Raw genomic sequence first — 22,058 nt, forward strand, 5'->3', positions numbered from 1 at the left:
TGCGTTGATATGGACGGGTAATCAAGTATCGGAAGGATACGTGTTTTTACTAGGTGAAGTTTGATTTTGGTGGGCATTTGTTTAAATCTGTAGAGAGCAGTGAGTGTTCGTGAAGCATAGCCAACTATGTTTTTTATGTGGTTGTAGTAGTCCTGTGGGGTGATGTGTAAACCCAGAATCTTCCCGCTGTGCCCTGTGTCGTGAATGTGTGTATCTGTGATGAGCCGTTCGGTTTTGCGGGAACCCAGCCTGAGTATTGTAAATTTGTTCATGTTAGTTTTAATTCGCCATTTCTGTTCATACTCATTTTGCTTGTTAATTTATCTTGTGAGTTCTCGTTGGGCCATGTTGATGGATCTCCCACGGTATTTACTGATTTGCGTTACGTCGTCTGCGTATAGGATGTTGGTGGCTCTGATTGGGTGTGGTGAGTCTGCCGTGTAAATAGTGGAGTGTCGGGGAGAGCACGCTGCCGTGGGGGACACCACAGCTTGGGACAAGGTTCTCGCCTAGGTAGTTTCCAATTCTTATCCTTGCCTTCCTGCCTTCTATAAAGTCGCATAACAGCTTTTCTAGAATGACAGGAAGCCCAAGGTGTAAGAGTTTGTACTGCAGACCCAGGTGCCAAACCTTGTCAAAGGCCTTTGTGATGTCCCTCAGTACGACGTGACATTGACCACCAGCAGCTTTGGATTGTACGACAGCCTCAGGGCACAGGGAAAGAGCGTCAGACGCGTTCACCCGGGTGAGGGCGATCTCGCACACTCCTCCCCGAACCGGTAGGAAGGCAAAAAGAGACGCAGAGCAATAGAATCGCCTGAAGACCGTCTCCTTGCAATATTGCAAGAGTGAGAAGCTACCCGTTGAATACAGAGCGAAATCCTTCGCGATTAAGACAAGAGACGGGGACGTGTCCAGGGCTAACACACTGTCCTTAGCGGAAAAGGGAAATGGGACAATTTCATGGGCCTCAAACACGTCCGCCGTCTGAAACGGAACATGAATGATTATGGCATCGGGGGTGAGGCTGGACTCAATCAAGGGGTAAAAATATTGACTCATGTCTGGGTTGAATAAAGGCTTGAGACTATAATTTTGATACCCGATATGGATAGTCGTTCTCAAATCGTGTAGAGGGAACAAGGCAGGTGTGACTCTACCGTGCGCTGCATCAACCATGTTGCTAATAACCTGCTGATTTGCCGTTGCGACAGAGTTAATGACGTTTTCCAATACATGCAAGGCCTGATCTAGGAGGAGAAACTGATTCACCTGGTCGATCTGTTTGCTCTAGCAGTTCCTCAATGTGAGTATGCAATTGCGCAAGTTTTCTACAATTGGCGTTGATCACCCTGCGATTTCGGGCAGCAAAGGAAAGCACATGAGTGTAGTGGTCCCGCAAATCGCGCACGTCCTCGTCGGTTGCCGTACCGAAAAGGAACTTTGAGGCGGACCCAACGATGTTGAGCAACCCCCTCTTTACCCGAGAGTGAACTGTGTGAAAACTATAATCCATGTCTACTTCATCAACTTTTCCCCGTAAGAACAGAATCCTATCCTCCAGTACTTGAAAAAGATTCAAAGAGTTGGTAACTTGGTACTAGAAGGTGCCTTTGATTCCCAAGTCTCGGTTGCCCGTATGGCGTCTGCCATGCCGAGTAGTTTTTCTGAGACTATCCTGATTGTGTCTGTGGTGTTGGTCAAGGAAGTATATGGATATTTTACGAGAAGCACATCTTCTATGAGGAAGACCTCTCCTATGTGTGCCGTGAGGGCGCCAGGCTTCAGGTGGATGGGTGTCGTTGCAAGCAGGGAGCCGAGGTACAACAAGATGATCAGAAAACGCAACATCATGATCTGAAAGTGGTGGGAATGAAGTATTTAAACCCGTGGTATCAATTTATAGCTATGGGTGTTGGGATTATCTTGTTGAACATTTGACTCTGAAGGGGAATTACCAATATCAAGGACCAAGGGTGAGGGAATTACTTTCAGACGATCAGTGTGAACTTCTAGACTGAATCCATTATTTGATTCAAGAACCTCGAACCTATTTCCCCTGACATTCCGAACAACTCGGTAAGGACCCACAAATTTAACCCCCAGTTTCGAACTCCTTTCCGCTTGCTTAATCATGATTGTGTCACCCTCTTTTAATTCCACCGGGACGGCCTGTTTGTGTTGTTTTTACATCATTTCAACCTTTGTAGCTTTTAACGTACTCCTAATCTCTGAGTGTATCTTTGAAAACATATGCATCTGCTGTTGGGCGTACTTATCAATGTTGTAGAAAGGTTGTTGTGGTTTTGTTAGGAAGTCGTACGAAAGACGTTTCTCCACCCCATATAAGATGTAGTAGGGAGACTTCCCCGTAGAGTCGTTTACCGACGTATTTATGGAAGCGGGTATATGCGATAGCCAATCCTCCCAGTTATCGTGGAGGTCGTTCACGATAGGCCTGAGGACCTGTAAGATTTTCCTATTAGCCCTCTCCGCCAACCCATTAGCAGCTGGGTGGTAAGCTGTGATGAAGGATTGCGTGATGTTAAACTGAGCGCATATTTCGCTCAATACTGAGTTCCTAAACTCGGTGCCATTGTCACTCAAAAGAATTCGAGGAGACGAATGTGGACACAACACGTGAGTCACGAGGGCATGGGCCACGCGTGTGGCTGTCTTGTCCTTGAGAGGCGCTAGAACTAGAAACCTAGAGAACTGGTCGACACACACCAATAGGTAGCGCGAACCATGTTGGCTCTGGGGGAGCTGTAATAAGTCTATATTTACAACATCCCATGGCGCCTCTGGTACTGGGTATTGCAACATTAGTGCTGGCCCTTTTACGGACCCCTTGTGCTTAGCACAAACGACGCAATGTGCGACATGTTTTTCTACATCAACCCGTAATGTGGGCCAATAGTATTTTTGCCTGGTGACAGATAGTGTCTTGTCCCTTCCTGGGTGACCCGCAATGGGTGTGTCATGGACCAGCTTAAGCGTCACGGGGACGTATTTGTCTGGGATGACCAGTTGTTCTATAGTTACTGATTTGGTTGGCCATAACCTACAAAGAAGGTTGTCCTCTGATAGGAAGAATTGTGAAAAGGGAACTGGCAATTCAGGAAGGTTTGTTTCGTCTCCCGACTCTAGGGCGTAAATTAACCTCTTCCACATAGGGTGGTCTCGCTGAGCAGTGTGTAGCTCAGGTGAAGTGAAGTTGTGGGTGACCTCTGGGGTGGTAATCGCGCCTATCGAGATGAGGCATCTGCGACCACATTTGTTTTCCCGGTGATATATTTTATCTCCGGATTGTATGCTTGGATCGTTAAGAACCATCTTGCCAGACGACCGTGTAGGTTTTTTCCCTTGAAAAGATCAGTGATGGCCGCGTGGTCCGTATACACCACAATTTTGTACCCCATCACTATGTCTCGAAAATGCTTCAGAGCCCACACAATTGCAAGAGCCTCTAGGTGGGTAACAGAATAGTTCTTCTCCGGAGCTGTTAGTACTCGACTGGCGAACGCTATTATATGCTTTTTGCGGGACCTATCTGTTTCCATAAGAGCGGCTCCTAGTCCACTAGCCGAAACGTCGGTACAAAGCTGAAAAAGTCCTTGAAATCCGGAAAGACAAGGACCGGAGCCTGTGTAAGCGCTTTCATTAAATCCCCAAAGCTCGTTTGTTGGGCTGGGAGCCACTGAAATGGTACGTCTTTCTTTAATAGATGGGTTAAGGGACTCGCGCGTGCTGGGAAGTCCTTTATGAAAGGCCAGTAATAACCTGCGACTCCCAAGAAAGACCGTACTTTGTATGTAGACGTTGGTTGAGGGAAGTCGGCAATAGCTTTTATTTTGTCGTCCACTGTGTGGATGCCGAATTCGTCCACGACATGCCCCAAGAACTTGATCCGAGGCTTTAAGAATTCACATTTGGTGAGTTTGAGCTTTAATCCGACCTCTTGAAGTCTGTGTAGGACTGATTTTAGTGTTGCCATGTTTGCATGCACGTCTTTACTTGCTATGATGTTGTCGTCTAAATATACATAGACAGAGTTGCCCAGCAAGTCACCAAAAATACTGTTCATTGTCCTTTGTAAGGTCAAGGGAGCTCCTTTGAGCCCGAACGGCATCCTCGTCCACTCATAGATGCCATGAGGCGTGCTGAAAGCCGTTATTTCACGGGACTCGGGGGCCATGGGCAGTTGCCAGTAGCCACTGACCAGATCTAGACTCGTTAAGACTTTATTTCCTCTACCGAGACACATCAGGAGATCTCTCAGAACGGGAAGCAGAAAATGATCATCCACGGTCGCGTTGTTCACACGCCGGAAATCAATCACAGGACGATAAGAACCGTCTATCTTTGGAACCAGAAACAAGGGTGAATTCCACGGGGAGTTCGATTCTTTGATGACACCTTGTTCTAACATATCAGATATAAGTTGCTGCACTACTTCCCTCTGACTGTGGGGCAGCTTGTATGCACTGATATATACAGGATTGGTATTGGGTTTTAACTTGATGTGGTGTTCAGCACACTGCGTAACACCAAGCGGCTCGCCTGGTAGAGCAAGCGCCCCCCTATAATGTTCCAGCAGCTGGACTAAGGTTGGCTTGATTTCGGAATAGTGTGCAACTTTTAGGAATGCCTTTATATTAGCTGTGTCTTGTTTGTGATAATCCTGACACGTCGAGGTTATGCCTGAGACTTGGGCAGAAGGGTATTCAGCTGGTTCCGGGGCTACATTTTTCCCATACGCTAGACACTGGCATAATCCAACACCGTATTTTAAGGATACAGGGGATCCTGACAAGTTTATTACCAATTCCTCTGCAATACGTCCCTCCTTGACTGTCGCGAGAGTTAACTCCACCGCCACCCGGTGTATGTGTGGTGCTCCGTCGATACACACATCACTGCCCGTTGGAGGGGCGTTAGGTAACCGGATTTTAACAAGTTTTGCAGCACGATCCGGAACTATTTGAAGACCGTCTACTACTGCCGTTTCTGTCCGCCACAAGTCTGTAATGTTTCCGTGTGGTTTGACCGTAAGAGATGACACTTGGGCGGTGGCAGACCCTGAGTCTGTGGTGGGTTGGTCATTTTCCCCCTCTGAGGGTGGGATTACAGGTGACATAGGCGATGGATTTACCGTCCCCTGTATGCGTCGTCCTTGATACACGATCGCGTAGCTTTCATGGTTTATGATTATGTTCAGGTCTTTGATGGCGTTTAATCCTAAGATCCCATCTACAGGTAAGGCAAATCTGCTAGATACATAAAAGAAATCTCGAAAGGACATACCTTTTCATGTAAGCTGACTGTTAGTGGTACTCGCCCTAGGATTTCCAAAGTGGTGCCTGTCACGCCTATCACATTCAGGTCGTTGTCTTAAAGCGGCCAATTTTCCCCTCTCGCCTGTCGTGTCAGTGACTTGTAAGCGGAGTCTGAGATTACATTGACTGTCGCACCTGTGTCTACCGCTAAGGTGAGTGAAATTTTGCCCACCTTGCAAGGGAGGGCTTGTGCTTGTGCGTCCCAAGGCGGCAATGACTGAGTCAAGTTGCTCCCAATTAGTATCGTCCTTATGGGATACTTGGATGTACGCCTTGTGGCTGTCACGCAGTCATGCCTTTTTATTCTGAGAAGAGGAGGAGTGTGGTTTACTGTCCGCCGAGGACTTGTTCTTCTGTTCCTCCTTGGCCTTTTGTATTGCATAACAACTGTCTGAATCATGAAAACAATTCCCGTGGACATGGCAAAAGGCAGCCTTCCGCTGATGGTTCGGCCTAGGGTAACTGTGTGATGAGTGATGTCTCCTCTGTATCCCCCTGATCTCCTATCAGATCCCTATCTTGAGTGTGTTGAGTCCCTACGTTTCGCGAAGCAAGAATTCTCGGAATGTCCTGATTGTTTGCAAAAACTACAGGTGAGAGATGCCTTACTTTGAGCCTGCAATGCTGCGGCTGTTGCAAGGGGTTGATGGTGAGGGTGTTCTTGAACCTTGACTTCTAACTCTGAGACGAAGTCAACCAACTTCCCGCTCGGTTTGAAGGCCAAGGGAAGGGCAGAACGGCGGTTCTTCTCTGAAATATGAAATAAGTAAAAAAGCAACTCGAAGACTGTCTTCACCTGGTGTTTTTGCATACTGCCCCCTGGGAGCCATTGCGCGTTTTCTAGACTTTTGACACAGTCAACCGCCAGCTGATTTGCCTCAGTCATGGCGTCCCAAATCGGCTTTGTTGAGGAATTTTTTGGACGGACTCAACCGTGTGTGCGATCTGTCTAACGATGCTTGGTTTACTCCCGCCTCCGAAGATTTTTATGAAATCCTTTTAAAAATCTCATAGTTTACTCCAATGTCCCCCGAAGCGAACGCTGAGGACTGCATCAAATTTAATGCCCGAGAGCCTGGTAGTAACCGGGACCGAATGAATGCAATTTTATCATGATCGTCCGTAATGGTGGAATTTACGATGGCAGACTCACATAGATCTAGGAAATGTCTCGCCGAATAATCTGACTCGCTGCCGGAGAACTGTCGAACACTGGCGTGAGTTGGAATGACCCGAATCGGTGAAGGGGGGTAGGGGGGGAGGTGGATTGGTAGGCATCGTGATCGGTTGAGTGGGGGTTAAGTATTCCTAAGAACCCGAAGGTGAAGGGGCCCTGTCCCCCGGAATTGAGGAATATCGAGTACCTAAACGTAAATTTACAACATTAAGATCATCGGTGTCTGAACCGTGTTCCACTGCCTCCTCACCTGAAGGACGAGCCAACTGTTAAAAGGTGTCGCCGAGTTTAGCGAGAGTGTCTTTGTTCATACTATGGCTTAAATCAGTTACAATATATGAGCATGTTTTAATAGCTTTAATTATTATCGTAACGCGTCTGAGTTAAAAGTTTGCGCCGTACCCCTAAGAACAAGAAGGGATTGTTAGCAAAGTGGCCGTTAGACGGAGTAGAATGTTAAAGTTATAATGTCACGTTATAATGTTATGGTTATATTAAATAATGACCCAAAAATGCAGCGGTTATTTGGTTAAGAGAAATAAGTGAGCATGCCTTTAAAGTGCTGGTTTCTCCCGAGCGGCGAAGAGAAAACGGAGCAAGGGCACACTGAGGAAGTTTACATTAGAGTAGGGAAATCACAGTTTTACCGCTAACAGACAACAAGAAAGATCAATACCGTATGCGAATGATCGTTACTCTCACAATTACGACTGATTAACAGTGTTAGATACACAGAAATAAAAGAGTCGTGCCTCTGAAGCAAATATGCTGAGTTTGCACTTGTGAAAAATTGGAACGACAGGTACGATACCGAGAATATTCAGCTGAAGTAGAGCTGGTGACGGAGGATGTCGTCGTCCCTGGGGTACATGGAGCCTCGGGGTCGCGTTGGAAGACCTTGGCTGCGGCAGGAGCGCATAGAAGGTTGAGTGATGGCGTGGAGACTGACCCCCGTAATGGCTGCTGGAAACTGCTGACGATGTAGTCGGGCAGGTGTGTGGCAGGGTGGGCGCCGGAACGGTGCTCTTGTTATTTTGAGAGTTGTGGAGGCAGGGGTTGTAGATATGGCGACCTGGGTGTGTAACCTCTTGAGAAGGCGCCTTGGTAGGAACGGTAGGTAGCTGCTTGCAGTCACCGGGAGACGTCCGCGTTTGCCCTGGTTGACTGTTTGCCGGAAGAGGTTTGGGCCGATGCTCCCGGCAGCGGCGGTGTTGCCGCTGTGTTGCTTGGAGCTTGTGGGCGCTGCGGGTAGTGCCTCCTTCTGCGTAACGCGGAGGGCTTGGAGTGAGCTGGGAGTGGCTTGTAGTGCGTGTAGCAGTGGTGGCTTGTAGCGGGTGGGGCGGCTTGTAGATTGTGTCCCTCACCGTCGGCTGCGTAGGCCTGTTGTAGGCCTGTAGTTGGCTTGTGACTCCTTCCTTCCTTCTACGCCTGTCCCCTGATTTGTTGGTGAGTTCTCGTGGCTTGGAGCTCTTGCAGGAGAACGAGGTAGCGAAGGGCTCGGGCGCGTTGGGACACCGGCTGCCGCCAATTAATGTAACGGTGTACAGGGGGGCGTTTAAAGGCGTTGATTAAGACTCGGCTTCCTTAAGGCGAATATATTCTTGAGCCTATATGTACAGGAGCGTTTGAGCGAGAGAGACTGCAGGTGTGTGTCAGTCGGACTCTCGTGAAGGAGTGACGAGTTACAGATTGGAAAATAATGAAGTTACAATTGGTCACGTATGTCAAGGTGACCTCTAAGCTTCATGAAATGCTTTGTATACAAACAGAGACGGTAAACACTGACGGACGACATTCCTATAAGGTGGCGTGATCTATCTGTCGTGGTTTTTTTCCATTAACAATTGTATGCCTAATTCGTGGTGGTATCAAATAATAATAATAATAATAATAATAATAATAATAATAATAATAATAATAATAATAATAATAATAATACATTGATATCCTACTATAACAACATGGGCAAGGGCGAGTGTGGTCCCTCGTCCGGGGCGGAAGCCAAATTGTAGGGTGTGTTGTTTGTTGTTTTCTTCGAGAAAGGTTCGGAGCCTGTGGTTGGTGATCATCTTGAAAATCTTACCCGGGACCTCTAGGAGGGATATTGGCCGAAAGTTCTTGGTGTAGTGTGGGTTTTCCATCCTTTCGGGATGAGTTTTAATGTCGCCTCCTTGGATTTCCCAGGGAAGTATCCCGATGAGAGGCTGGCGTTGAAATTTTTTCGGAGGTGGGTTATGGCTATAGGCGGCAGTTTAGCGAGGATGGATTTGTTTATACCACTTCCTCCTGAGTTGCCAGCTAGCTCATCTTCTTTCATACCGTGGAGGGAGAGAAAGAGAGAGCGAGAGGTTGCTCATCCCACAGACCGCCTGACGTCACCTAAGCTGTGCGTGGGTTGACCTCCCTTTCTTTAGATCTTGTGTGTGTGTATATATATATATATATATATATATATATATATATATATATATATATATATATATATATTTATATATATATATATATATATATATATATATATATATATATATATATATATATATATATATATATATATATATATATATATATATATATATATATATATATATATATATATATATATATATATATATATATATATATATATATATATATATATATATATATATATATATATATATATATATATATATATATATATATATATATATATATATATATATATATATATATATATATATATATATATATATATATATATATATATATATATATATATATATATATATATATATATATATATATATATATATATATATGGACGCAAGATGACCACGTCACCATCAACACCAACAAGACGGTGGCGATGCATTTTCACACCTCCACCACTGCCATCCCACCGCCAGCCCTGGAGGTTGGCCCTAACCAGCTGCAGGTGGTTGAATCCACCAAACCACTTGGAGTCACCCTGGACAGCAAGCTGAGCTGGGGCAAGCATGTCACCACCATTATCAGGGCGGCTTCCTACAAACTTTTCATGCTGAGGTGCATGAAGACACTGGGAGCCCCCCAAAGGACGCTCAAGGACCTGTACACCACTTTCATCCTTCCCAGACTTCTCTATGCCTCTCCTGCTTGGGCTTCCTCCATCAACAAGACCCAGCAACGCCAATTAGAGAGAGTGCAAAGACGTGCTTGCAGACAGATTCTGGGCAGTTCTTACACTAACTACGAGCATGCACTCACCCAGCTGAATATGCCCACCCTACAGGACCGATACCAGACAAACCTAACCAAATTCGTCAAGTCCCTCTTCCACAACCCCCGTCATAGAGATCTACTCCCACCCGCCCTCCCTCCCCCCACTAGACCCACAAGACACCACAATATTCTCGTCCCGGTCAAAAAATCGCACGGACATATATCGGCTTAGTGCGATACCGACGCTTGTGAGGGTCATTAACACCTCCATGATCACATAACCCCTCGACCCCAACACACACACACACACACACACACACACACACACACACACACACACACACACACACACACACTCATCACCCTTCCCCACTTCCCCCATTACTCATCACATGAAACTCTTTGTATTGTATTATGTGTATTTTCAGCCTTTTGACTGCCTACAAATGAATAAACCATTTATTATTATTATTATTATTACTATTATTATTATTATTATTATTATTATTATTATACGCGCACATATACCCGCCCCCCTCAACACACACAGACACACACACACGCGCCTCCACACATACCCCTCCCCCAAACACACACACACACACACACACGCACGCACGTGCGCACATATACCCCCCCACACACACACACACACGGAGAAGGGGCCGGTGTGTGTTTAAACATTCTTTAGGAGTAGCTCAACACAACGAAATAGTCAGCTTCTGCTCGTAAAAATAATAAACCCACTTTTACGACCTTTTGACTAGAGAATAGCCTGAGTGGAGACGTTTGCATCAGATGGAAAAGAGATGAAGGTGGGTGGAGGGGTGACAGTAGGAAAGACGGAAAGATGGAAATAAAAGCAATAAACGCAGGAGGAGGGGACAAGGCCAGATGATAAATGAAAAAAAGAATTAAGAGAAAACATTTTAAAGCGATGCGACAGAAAACTGGTAATGGAAAAAGACGTTTAGAACACGTGGATGGCCAACATGATGACAAAATAAGCAGTGACAAAAGGAGTAGGTAGGAAGACACCTACCGAAACGGGCGTAAGCCACTCCCGGTGAGGTGTGTATGGGAAGTGAGGAGGGTACTGAAGCCCTCCAAAGACCCTTCCTGTGTCCTCACTTTCCGTTTCCCTATTGTCTCATCAACATTAGAGAGTAGTTCAGCATGCTCTCTAAAGACAAATCCTCTCTCATTCTACACGACACTACATTCACACAACATACACACCTTTTCCCAAAGTTTGAAATTCAAAATGGTGCACCAACGCAAAGCCTTGGAGACCCCGCCGGAGAGGGGGAGGGGTCCACAAATTCCCCCAGGGAGGACTACCCTTCTGGCTGTCGACTTGAGAGGTGTCTTGATAACCCCTCGATCCTCTTTCTTATCAATTTTTGCAACATTCGCGGTCTTCGTTTTAATTTTCATTCTGTGGAGCACCATCTCACCTCTTCTAAGCCTCACCTTTTCTTCCTCACCGAAACACAGGTTTCTGAGGCTACTGACAGCAATCTCTACTCTGTTCCCTCCTACTATCTCTATCCTAAATTTCAATCCAAAGATGGATGTTGCGTCTACGTACGCAACGACTTCACTTGCTCTTGTGCCCACGACCTTGACTCTTCTGAATTTTCCACCATCTGGCTAAGACTTCATTATCATTCTATTACTAAATACATCTGTGCTGTTTATCTCTCACCTAACTTAACTCTACTAACTATGTAAAATTCTTTAACTATTTGAACTCTAAAATGGAGCACATCTTGACACACTTTCCCTTCGCCCAAATCTCCATCCAAGGAGATTTCAATGTTCACCACCAGATTTGGATTTCATCCTCTTTCACTGACTATCTTGGTGAACAAGCCAACAACTTTGCTCTCCTCAACGATCTAGAGCAGTTGGTTCAGCACCCCACACGTATTCCCGACCGTCTTGGAGACCGGCCCAACATACTAGACCTCTTCCTTACCTCTAACACTTCTACTTACTCTATCAAACTGTTCCCTCCGTTAGGCTCTGGAATGGAGGCACACATTCCACGTATTTTATCTACTCGTCACGCTAAAATGCCTTGGATTATTCACGCTTGTTCTCGTGCTGTCAAAGATAGAGAGGCAGCTCACAAAAGGTACCAGAGCCTTCGAACTCCCGCTAACCATGATCTTTACATTTTCTTCCGGAATCGTTCCAAATATATTCTTCGACTTACCAAAAGCTCTTTCATGCATAGCAAATATAAAAACCTTGCTTTCTCTTATTCTTCCAGAGACGTCTGGCACTTAGCCAAAAACATCACTTCCAACTTCACTTCTTCTTTCCCTCACCTCCTTAACCCTGACAGCAGCACCGCCGTCTCATTAAATGGTGACGCTAACGAGCGACATTGTGTTCCTCTTTTTCGCAGGCGAGGAGAATAGTTGCAAGGCTCATTACTGTCTTTTCTCTTCCTGTTTCCTTCCGTAATACACGAACCAGATCCAGCGTCGATATAAGAAGAAAAAAGTGAGAGGAACGAGTAGGGCCCTACTCGTTCCTCTCACTTTTTTTCTTGCATGCGTGACCACCTGGGAATGCCAAGTGCTATTGGCATTTTAGGGAAGGTGGTGGCTGAGTAGTTAGAGTACGGGCTCTGTATCCCTGGTTTAAGTCCCGCCCACCGGTACAATCTGACATTTTTCAGTACCAATAACATTTCTTTACGGACACGGAATAATGCTGCCTCATATCAATATTATACCAATATTTCCTTTTTTTTTTATACATGTGGCTAATTCATATGGGCCTGATGGTCGGCCCGAGCCCGTCATGGCGCAGGTAATTGTTTATAGTGGCACATTATTATTGGCTCATGCTGCCCTCCAGAGCTCATTCTTGATTTCACTTGCGCTGTACAGCTTCTTCTAGAGTCCTGGTTGATAGGTGGTCTTCAGGACAGCATGTGGGTAGTCTTAGGCCACTCGGCGGCATTTCGTACCTTTTGCATAAAGTAAATGTTAAAAAATAATAATATTCCAGACTTTTACAGTAAAAAGAGAGTAACAACGTGTGCAGTAACTTTCTTCACCCGGTCCGCTGTAAAGGAACGAAAGGAAGTTCGCGTATATAGAATTGTGTTTGTGATTATTTCCCCCAAGAGTCTGTCGCAAAGAAAAAACGTGGAAAAGACTGTGTTCCATAATATTTATCACTCAGACTCGCGTATTACGGAAGGAAACAGGAAGAGAAAAGACAGTAATGAGCCTTGCAACTATTTTTCTCGCCTGCGAAAAAGAGGAACACAATGTCGCTCGTTAGCGTCACCATTACCAGTAGGTAGCAGGCAGCGGAGGCGACACGGACAGGCCAGCGACTAGAGTCAACTAAGGTTTTTCTCTGCTTTGATTTTTTTCTTTTTTATGTGTGCATGAGTTCATGTTTCTTCTTCATATCTGTCATTACTGTTTCCTCTTAGGTCTTACATTATTATTTTTTTTATAATTTAATATTTTCGTTTCAGTTCACCTTCCTGCTGTCCTCCATGTGCTATTCCGCCCACTCTCTACTCTGTCCATTTTCACCTCTCCTTCAACCCTCCATTTTAATCGCTCGTTTTCAACCATTCTTGCAAAAATTCCTCACCATTCCTGTTCCCCACTCCTTCTGTCCTCCCTTTTCATTTTCTTGTCCTACTCGTTTATACCACTCCTCCACATTTCCTCATATCTAACGTCCACGTACCTACCGGCCTATGCTGTTATTCTCTTGTCTTTGTACCATATACCAACTAGTCTCATCCACCTCTTCACTGTCTTCTTTCCATCCCTCGCATCGCTTCTCTGCCATCTATTACACTTTTCATTTTTTTTACAGTAGAGGAAACAGTTCAAGGGAAAAAAAAAATAATGAAAAAAAAGCCCGCTACTCACTGCTCCTATAAACGAGTCAAGAGGAGTGGCCGAATGATAGGTCAATTTGTGGAAAAGAGGTGTCCTGATACCCTCATCTTGAAAGAGTTCAAGTCGTAGGCATGAGGAAATACAGATGAAGGAAGATTGTTCCAAAGTTTACCAGCGTGAGGGATGAAAGAGTGAAAATGCTGCTTAATTCGTGCGTAAGGGATTTAGACAGTAAAGGGATGAGCTTGATTAGAAAGTTGTGTGCGGCGACGCCGCGGGAGGGGGGGAGACATGCAGTTAGCATTCAGAAGAGCAGTCAACGTGAAAATATCGATAGAAGATAGAGAGGCAACATGGCGGCGTACTTTAATAGGTAAAAAACTATCAGTAAGAGGAGGACAACAACAACAGCTTGTAACGGGCTTGTCAGGGGGCGTTTAAAGGGCGTTGATTAAGACTTCAGCTTCCTTAAGGCGAATATATTAGTAGCCTATGTACAGGAGCGTCGGAGCGAGAGCGACTGTCGTTGTGTGTCAGTCGGACTCTCGTGAAGGAGTGACGAGTTACAGGTTGGAAAATAATTGTTACAATTGGTCACGTACGTCAAGGTGACCTCTGCGCACCATGAAATGCGTAGTATACAAAACTGAGACGGTAAACACTGACGGACGACATTCCTATAAGGTGGCGTGATCTATCTGTCATGGGTTTTTTCCATTGACAATTGTATGCCTAATTCGTGGTGATATTAAATAATAATAATAATACATTGATATCCTACTATAACAAGCTCCAACAAAGCTGTATGAGTGGAGTCCCCCACACGTGAGATGCATACTCCATACGAGGTCGGACAGGGCCCCTGAATATGGATAGCAACTGTGCAGGGGAGAAGAACTGGCGGAGACGATACAGAACGCCCAACCTCGAGGAAGTTGATTTAGTGAGAGAGGAGATGTGAAGTTTCCAGTTAAGATTTTGAGTTGAGGATAGGCCGAGGATATTTAGTGTTGAAGAAGGTGACAGCTGAGTGTTGTTGAAGAATAAGGGATAGGTGTTTGGAAGATTGTGTCGAGCTGATAGATGGAGAAATAGGGTGTTTGAGACATTGAAGGACACAAGATTTCTTTTACCCCAATCGGGAATGATAGCAAGGTCTGAGGTTAAGTGTTCTGCAGTCTCCAGTCTGGAGTTATGTAATTCCTGTTGAGAATAATGCAGAATGGAGTCGTCAGCGTATAAATGGATAGGACAGTTTGTTATGGAAAGAAGATCAATGATGAATAACAGGAAGAGAGTGGGTGATAGGACAGAGCCCAGTGGGACACCACTGTTGATAGGTTTAGGGGAAGAACACTGACCGTCTACCACAGCAGAGATAGAACGGCCGGAAGGAAACTGGAGATAAAGGAACAGAGAGAGGAATAGAATCCGAAAGAGGGCAGTTTAGAAAGCAAAGAGTTGTGCCAGACTCTATCGAAGGCTTGCGATATGTCTAGCGCAACTGAGAAAGTTTCACCGAAATGGCTAAGAGAGGATGACCAAGAATCAGTTAAGAGAGTAAGAAAATCGCCAGTATACAGAACACCCCTTGCGGAACCCATACTGGCGATCAGATAAAACGTCAGAAGTGGAAAGGTGCTTTTGAATTTTCCGGTTAAGGATTGATTCAAAAGCTTTAGATAGACAGGAAAGTAAAGCTATAAGGCGGTAGTTTGAAGGACTGGAACGGTCACCCTTCTTAGGCACAGGCTGTATGAAGGCGTACTTCCAGCAGGAAGGAAAGGTAGAGGTTGACAGGCAGAGGAGAAAGAGTTTGACCAGGATGGGTATCAGCACAGAGGCACAGTTTTTAAAGACAATAGGAGGCACTCCATCAGGTCCATAAGCCTTCTGAGAGTTGAGGCCAGAGAGGGCTGGACGTTTTCTTGTGAGCAAAGGGACTGAAGTCTGCTGTTTGTGCTGAAGGCCTTACTGTAAAAGCTAGATTCAGCACCGACCCTCGGGAGGATTCCTGAGATTATGATGTTACTGGCATCTGTTTTACGTTTATACTGCTTGATCATGCGGCGGTATTTCTCAAGCAGTTCCTCTTTACGTCATTTGTCCCCGCGTGAATGACAAAGTGGGGTGTTTCGGTCGGCATTTCTCGTGACATCATCGCACGCTGCGGTGATATCGTCCAGTCTGGCACCTGAATAGCAGTAACGTTTTCTGCGGCCGTTTGATGAACGACCACAGAACTCAACCAGCTGGCCACGCACCATGGAGTCCCCAACTTGGCGAGTCTCAAACTCATCCTCCATGGTGTCTGCCAGCACCTGGAACCTATTGAAGGTAATGGGGGTCAGTAAATCCTTGGTTGCCTGCTTCGCTTTGGCTCCATTCCTTACAGGTTGGAACCCGACATCCTGTGAAGCAGGAAGAGAAGCGTTAAGCGGGGCAGGCTGGAAGTTGTCCTTTGAGGCAGGCTGGAAGTTGTCCTTTGAAGCAGGCTGGGAGTTACAAGGGTGTCGGGTGCTGATGAGTGAGGGTGACGGTGATGAGAGGGTGGTGGTGAAGGTGACGGTGGTGAGAGTGGCTGTAGTGGTGGTGGAGTGGGTGGTGGTGAGGGTGACGGTAATGAGAAGGTGCTGGTGGTGGTGGAGTGGGTGGTGGTGAAGCTGAAGGGAGTGAGACATTGGTGGTGGTATCTATGTTTAGTGGTGGTGGTGGTGGTGGTGGTGGTTGAGATTATATGTATTATTGTAGAGGTTGATGTAATAGTAGAAGTAGCAGTAGCAGTATTGGTAGTAGTAGATGTCGTAGTAGCAGTAGTATTAGTCAGAGCAGTAGCATTATTTTCCTTCCGTCATATCTGCTGTAGGGGAGCGTAGCCAAGCAGTGCGTTTTTGTCGGCGTTGCAGACGCCGATCAACAGATTGTCCCATCTTCTTAGTGTTGCTGTTGTTCTCTTCAAGTTGTTTTCCTGGCTTACCCATGCATTGTAGACATGACTTTGTATTATAACACTTGTTAGCCCTGATGAACCTTACAACATGGCATTGTAAACAGTCAGATTTTCCTCTGAACCTAAGCTCCCGTGTAGCTCCCGTGTATCTAATCCCACCTAATATCGCTGTCCATGAATTTATCTAATCTATTTTTGAATGTGACAATTGTATTGGCATTCACCACATGACTGCTAAGCCTATTCCACTCATCCACCACCCTGTTTGTAAACCAATTTTTGCCTATGTCCCTGTTGAATCTGAATTTATCCAGTATAAACCCATTACTTCGTGTCCTACCCAACAAAACCTTATGAATGTCTCCCTTATTAAAACCCTTCATCCATTTATAAACCTCGATCATGTCTCCACGCACCTTTCGCCTTTCTAGAGAATGCAAGTTTAACTGTTTGAGTCTTTCCTCGTATGGCAAGTTTCTCAACCCCTGAATCATCTTAGTCATCCTCCTCTGCACCGATTCTAACATTTTGATATCCATTCTATAGTAAGGTGACCAGAACTGAACAGCATAGTCAAGATGAGGTCTAACTAAGTAGTTGCGTACTATAAATTGTTGGAGGGTCATGCGACGCCGATCTAGCAATTTTTGTTCTATTAACACTTGTTACCATAAAATTTTAGGCTTTTGATCCCTCTAATATCCTTTTTTTCTCTATCTATCTATATATCTACCTGTCTATCCATCTATATCTATCTATCTATCTATTTATCTATCATATCTGTCTGTCTGAACAGGACAAACATTTATTTCAGCGACATTAAAATTGTTATTTTTTACCTTTTTATTCGTATGTTTTCCAGCGTAGGAACGCAGAGGACATTTCATCTCTTTACACCAAAAACACGGTTTGATCTTTTATTTTCGCGTCACAGACTGTAAACAAAACCTGGGAGACAAAGGATGAAAGTATTATCTTAGTTTGGATGCAGTTACCAAGGAGATGAATAGGGCGAGGAGAAGGAGGAGGAGAAGGAGAATAATGCTGATGAGGCTGAGAGAGAAAAGCACATGGGGTGGTGAATAAAGAATGATGATGATGTTGGTGACAAACAAATAGAGGAGGCAGAAAAGGACGAAAATTAAGAAGATAAATACGAATAACACGACGAGATAATTAGAAAGATTAAAGATAAGTAAGAAAGGCATGAGGAAGAAGGGGAGGAGGAGTAGGAAGAGGAGTACAAAGGAAAAGCAAACAGCAACAGACCTCTTGGTCCTAACTGGGCTGTTTGTTGTTGCTACCATCTACTTTAATCTACGAGACGGAGACACAGGACAGCAAAGATGAAGGCTCCTCCCCTCCCACCAGTCCCTCCAACCGAAGCTTGCAGGAAAAGGAAGAATACCATGTGGTATAGAAAAACTACAATGTAATTTTACATGGACAGAAGGAAGATCATATACGACGACTAAGCTAACACTACTTTCTATTAGACCGGAGCAAAATAACGGATGTTAGGGTTAGCTTCTAAATATTTGTCTAGTCGGTTTTTGAACGTGCAAATTGTTTCGCTTTCGACGACGTTTTGAGGCAAACCATTCCATACATTGATGACACGGTTGAAGAAAAAGTGCTTTGATTCATTTGAGTTGAAACGCTTCCTCGTTATTTTGTATCCATCGTTTCTTGTTACGCTTGATTGAGAGACTAAAATAATCATGAACATTAACGTTGTCGAATCCCTTGAACATTTTAAACACTTCGATAAGGTCACCTCTTAACCTGCGCTTTGATAAGCTGAATAAATTCAGTTCTTTAAGTCTGTCTTCGTACGGTTTGTTTCGCAGTCTAGGGATCAGTTTAGTAGCTCGACGCTGCACCCTTTCGAGTTTATATATATCTTTTCTGTAATAGGGAGACCAAAACTGAACGCAATACTCAAGATGTGGGCGAACTACGAATCGTACAGTGTCAATATCACTTTTTCTGATTTATGTTCAAATGTACGACCAATAAATCCGATCAGTTTGTTGCCAGTTTTTACTACTTCTGTGCAATGTTGACTCGGTTTAAAATCGTTCGAAATTATTACTCCAAGATCGTTTTCTTTGCTGGCTTCAGAAAGTCGCACTCCGTTAATTTGATAATGAATACGATCATTGTTGATTCCGATATGCATAACCTTGCACTTTTCAATATTGAAATCCATTTGCCATGTTCGTGCCCAACTACTTAGACGTTCGAGATCAGCTTGTAAGTGTTCTTTATCTATTGTCGTAGTGACTCTGCTGGCTATTTTTGTGTCGTCGGCAAATTTCGATATTTTACTCGACAGCCCCTCGTCAGTGTCATTTACTTACACTGAAAACAGAACAGGTCCCAACACCGACCCCTGTGGAACACCGCTTTTGACATCTCGCCAGTCAGATGATACACCATTCATAACAACTCTCTGTTTACGGTCGGTAAGACAGTCTTTGAGCCACTTATGAATATTACCAGTTATAACGTGAGCTTACATTTTACTAAGGAGGCGGTTGTGAGGGACTTTGTCAAATGCTTTCTGAAAGTTCAAATATATAATGTCTACTGATTGACGTTCATCGTATACATTAAAGATGTAGTTGAAGAAATCGAGGAGGTTAGTCAAACAGGAACGCTTGTTTCGAAAACCATGTTTAGAATCCTTAATTAGTCTGTTATCTTCAAAATACATTACCATTTTTTTCGCGAATGATCGTCTCCAAAATTTTGCACACGATTGACGTTAGACTGATCGGTCGATAATTTCCTGGTTGTGACTTGTCGCCTTTTTTAAGATAGGAGTTACGTTAGTGAGTTTCCATTCTTGTGGTACTTTTCCTGTGTTTAGCGACTTTGAAAATATGCTCAAGAGGGGCTTGCTGATCTGATGTTTTGCCTCTGTAAGAACACGCGGGGATATTTTATCTGGGGCGGGCGTTTTGTTTACTTTAATATTATCGATAATTTGTACGCTATCAATTTCTGCAATGTTGCTAATACTACTCAAGGATGTGTCATCAATATATCTTGGGGCTTCCGGTTGCCTATCGGATAAGATTTCTTCTGTAAAAACGGAGTTAAAAAAAATCATTCAATATATTAGCGATTTCTTTATCATCATTTGTGGATTCGCCATTTACAGTTGCTATTGGGCCAATACTGGGGGTGATAACTTTTTTATTTCTTACGTAGTCAAAAATATCTTTAGGATTTGTTTTGCTGGTGCTTGCAATATGAAGCTCTAGGTTTCTTTAATCGAGACTTTTTTTGTAATATTTGTTTTAACTTTCTTACGCGTTAACAAAATGCTCATAAGTCTATTTATTTCTTAATCTACTACTGAAGGGAAGAAAAAAAAGTTAAAAACGGAAGCGAGTAATTAGCAGAAGCAAATATAACTAAACAAAATTATATTTATTTATCTTTCTTTTTACTATTTAAAAATGGAGGAGGAGGAGGAGGAGGGGGTCGAAAAACGAGAGAGGAGTGAGTGTTGTTGAGTTTCCATGCGGGTTCGTGAGGGCGAGAAAGCAGTGCAAGAAGGAAGGCGGTGGTTCCATCCCTCTGTTCTCTTCTCGTCTGTTTTATTCATCTGCGCTGTGGCAACGACGTAAAAAATACCTGCTCTTGCCTTATTTTTTCTCTTCTTTCTCTTTCATCGTTTGGAGACAATGACATGAGTTTTTTTTAAATAGTAAAAAGAAAGATAAATAAATCAAACTTTATTTTGTTATATTTGCTTCTGGTAATTACTCGCTTCCATTTTTAACTTTTTTTTTCCTTCAGTAGTAGATTAAAAAAAATTAAGAGCATTTTGTTTACGCGCAAGTAAGTTAAAATAAATATTTAAAAAAATTAAAAATAAGATAATATGCCATCTGGCATCAGAACCCACCCCCAAACACACACACACACACACACACACACACACACACACGCCCTGCTTGTGTTCCTGGTGGAAAAATGTTGTGTTCTTTGTCCACTTACGTGTGTGTGTGTGTGTGTGTGTGTGTGTGTGTGTGTGTGCATGCTTTTGTATTATTATCATAATAATAATAATAATAATAATCATTATTGTTATTATTATTATATTATTATTATTATTATTATTATTATTATTATTATTATTATTATCTTAATTATTATTATAATTTTATGTAGAACATCGAAATCGTCGTTAAGTGACTGAAGTATCATGCAGATATATACTACTAATAATAATAATGATAAGAAGAAGAAGAAGTGGAATAGTAAGCGATGTATGGGGATAATATAATAATGATAATAGCCTAATAAATTAAGGCAGGGCATTCAAAACCATGAATATATATATATATATATATATATATATATATATATATATATATATATATATATATATATATATATATATATATATATATATATATATATATATATATAATAGGCATGTAGCAAGTCAATATGGCCGCCGCGCCATGCTATAGAGGCCTGAGTGCTGCACCGTGCACACTGGTGCCTGGAGGCTGTAATAATTGTCAACGCCTGCTGCTGTAAGATAGAGTCGTTTTTTGGCAACCTTTTAGTACACAGATCTTAAGATACAGGACTGCTGGGGGCTGTGTGCACCGGGGCCCGCAGGATGGAGGCGAGGGCTGCGTGGGGGCTGTCCGTTGTGGCGGTGTGTGTGTGCCGTGTGCTTGGTTATGGCGGTGATGTGTTGGGCAAAATGTGCACATAACACACCAGAACATAACAGTAGAGGCCCAGGACAAACATGACTCGCGACACCACACTAGTACTATGACACACAGTAGGGTGAAGGAACCTTAAAAGTTTGTTAGTATGAGGCTGTGACGCTATCAGGCGTGGCTGTCTGGCCGCGTGTGCCGTGTGTACGTATTAGTGTTTATCATCATATCAAGTTTTTAAGCACGACTTTTGAATCTACACTCTTTTCTGGTTACATAGGTGCAGGGTACACCCCAGTGTGAAAATGTCGGGTGGCTCCCAAACTTTTTTTTCATGACGTCCCCTTTTAATTTTCTTGGAAGTACTTACTCCCTTCCCCACTAAATAACTTCGTGAGCCTGACGCTTCCCACCCACGAGCGGCAAAAGTCTAGTGAGGGAGCACGCGTTTGAACATGCAAGGCATTAACGGTAAGCACGGGTTACTTCACCCTTGCGCTACCCAGCCCGCGTCAAAAGTTGCACCGTGTAGCAGGTCCTAAGCAGTGCGGTAACATGTACATGCGCAGCTCCCCCTCATGTACCAGCATCAACATTAATCCTTCATTATATGAGTATCTTACGCAAATTCCGACTTAGGTGTCTGCCCTGTGCACATAAATGTGCTCCGTTACAAGTGTCACGGCCACGCCTGCTGCTCACGAATCTTTGCTCCTGTCGCCTGCGGTTCAGCTCTGCCGCCGCTGCCTGCCTGTTTTATTTATTATTGATTTTTTATTATCTATTATTTATAATTTTTTTATGTATTTATTATATACATATTGA

The sequence above is a fragment of the Eriocheir sinensis genome, chromosome 32 (genome assembly GCF_024679095.1).
Source record: "Eriocheir sinensis breed Jianghai 21 chromosome 32, ASM2467909v1, whole genome shotgun sequence".
Lineage (NCBI taxonomy): Eukaryota > Metazoa > Arthropoda > Malacostraca > Decapoda > Varunidae > Eriocheir > Eriocheir sinensis.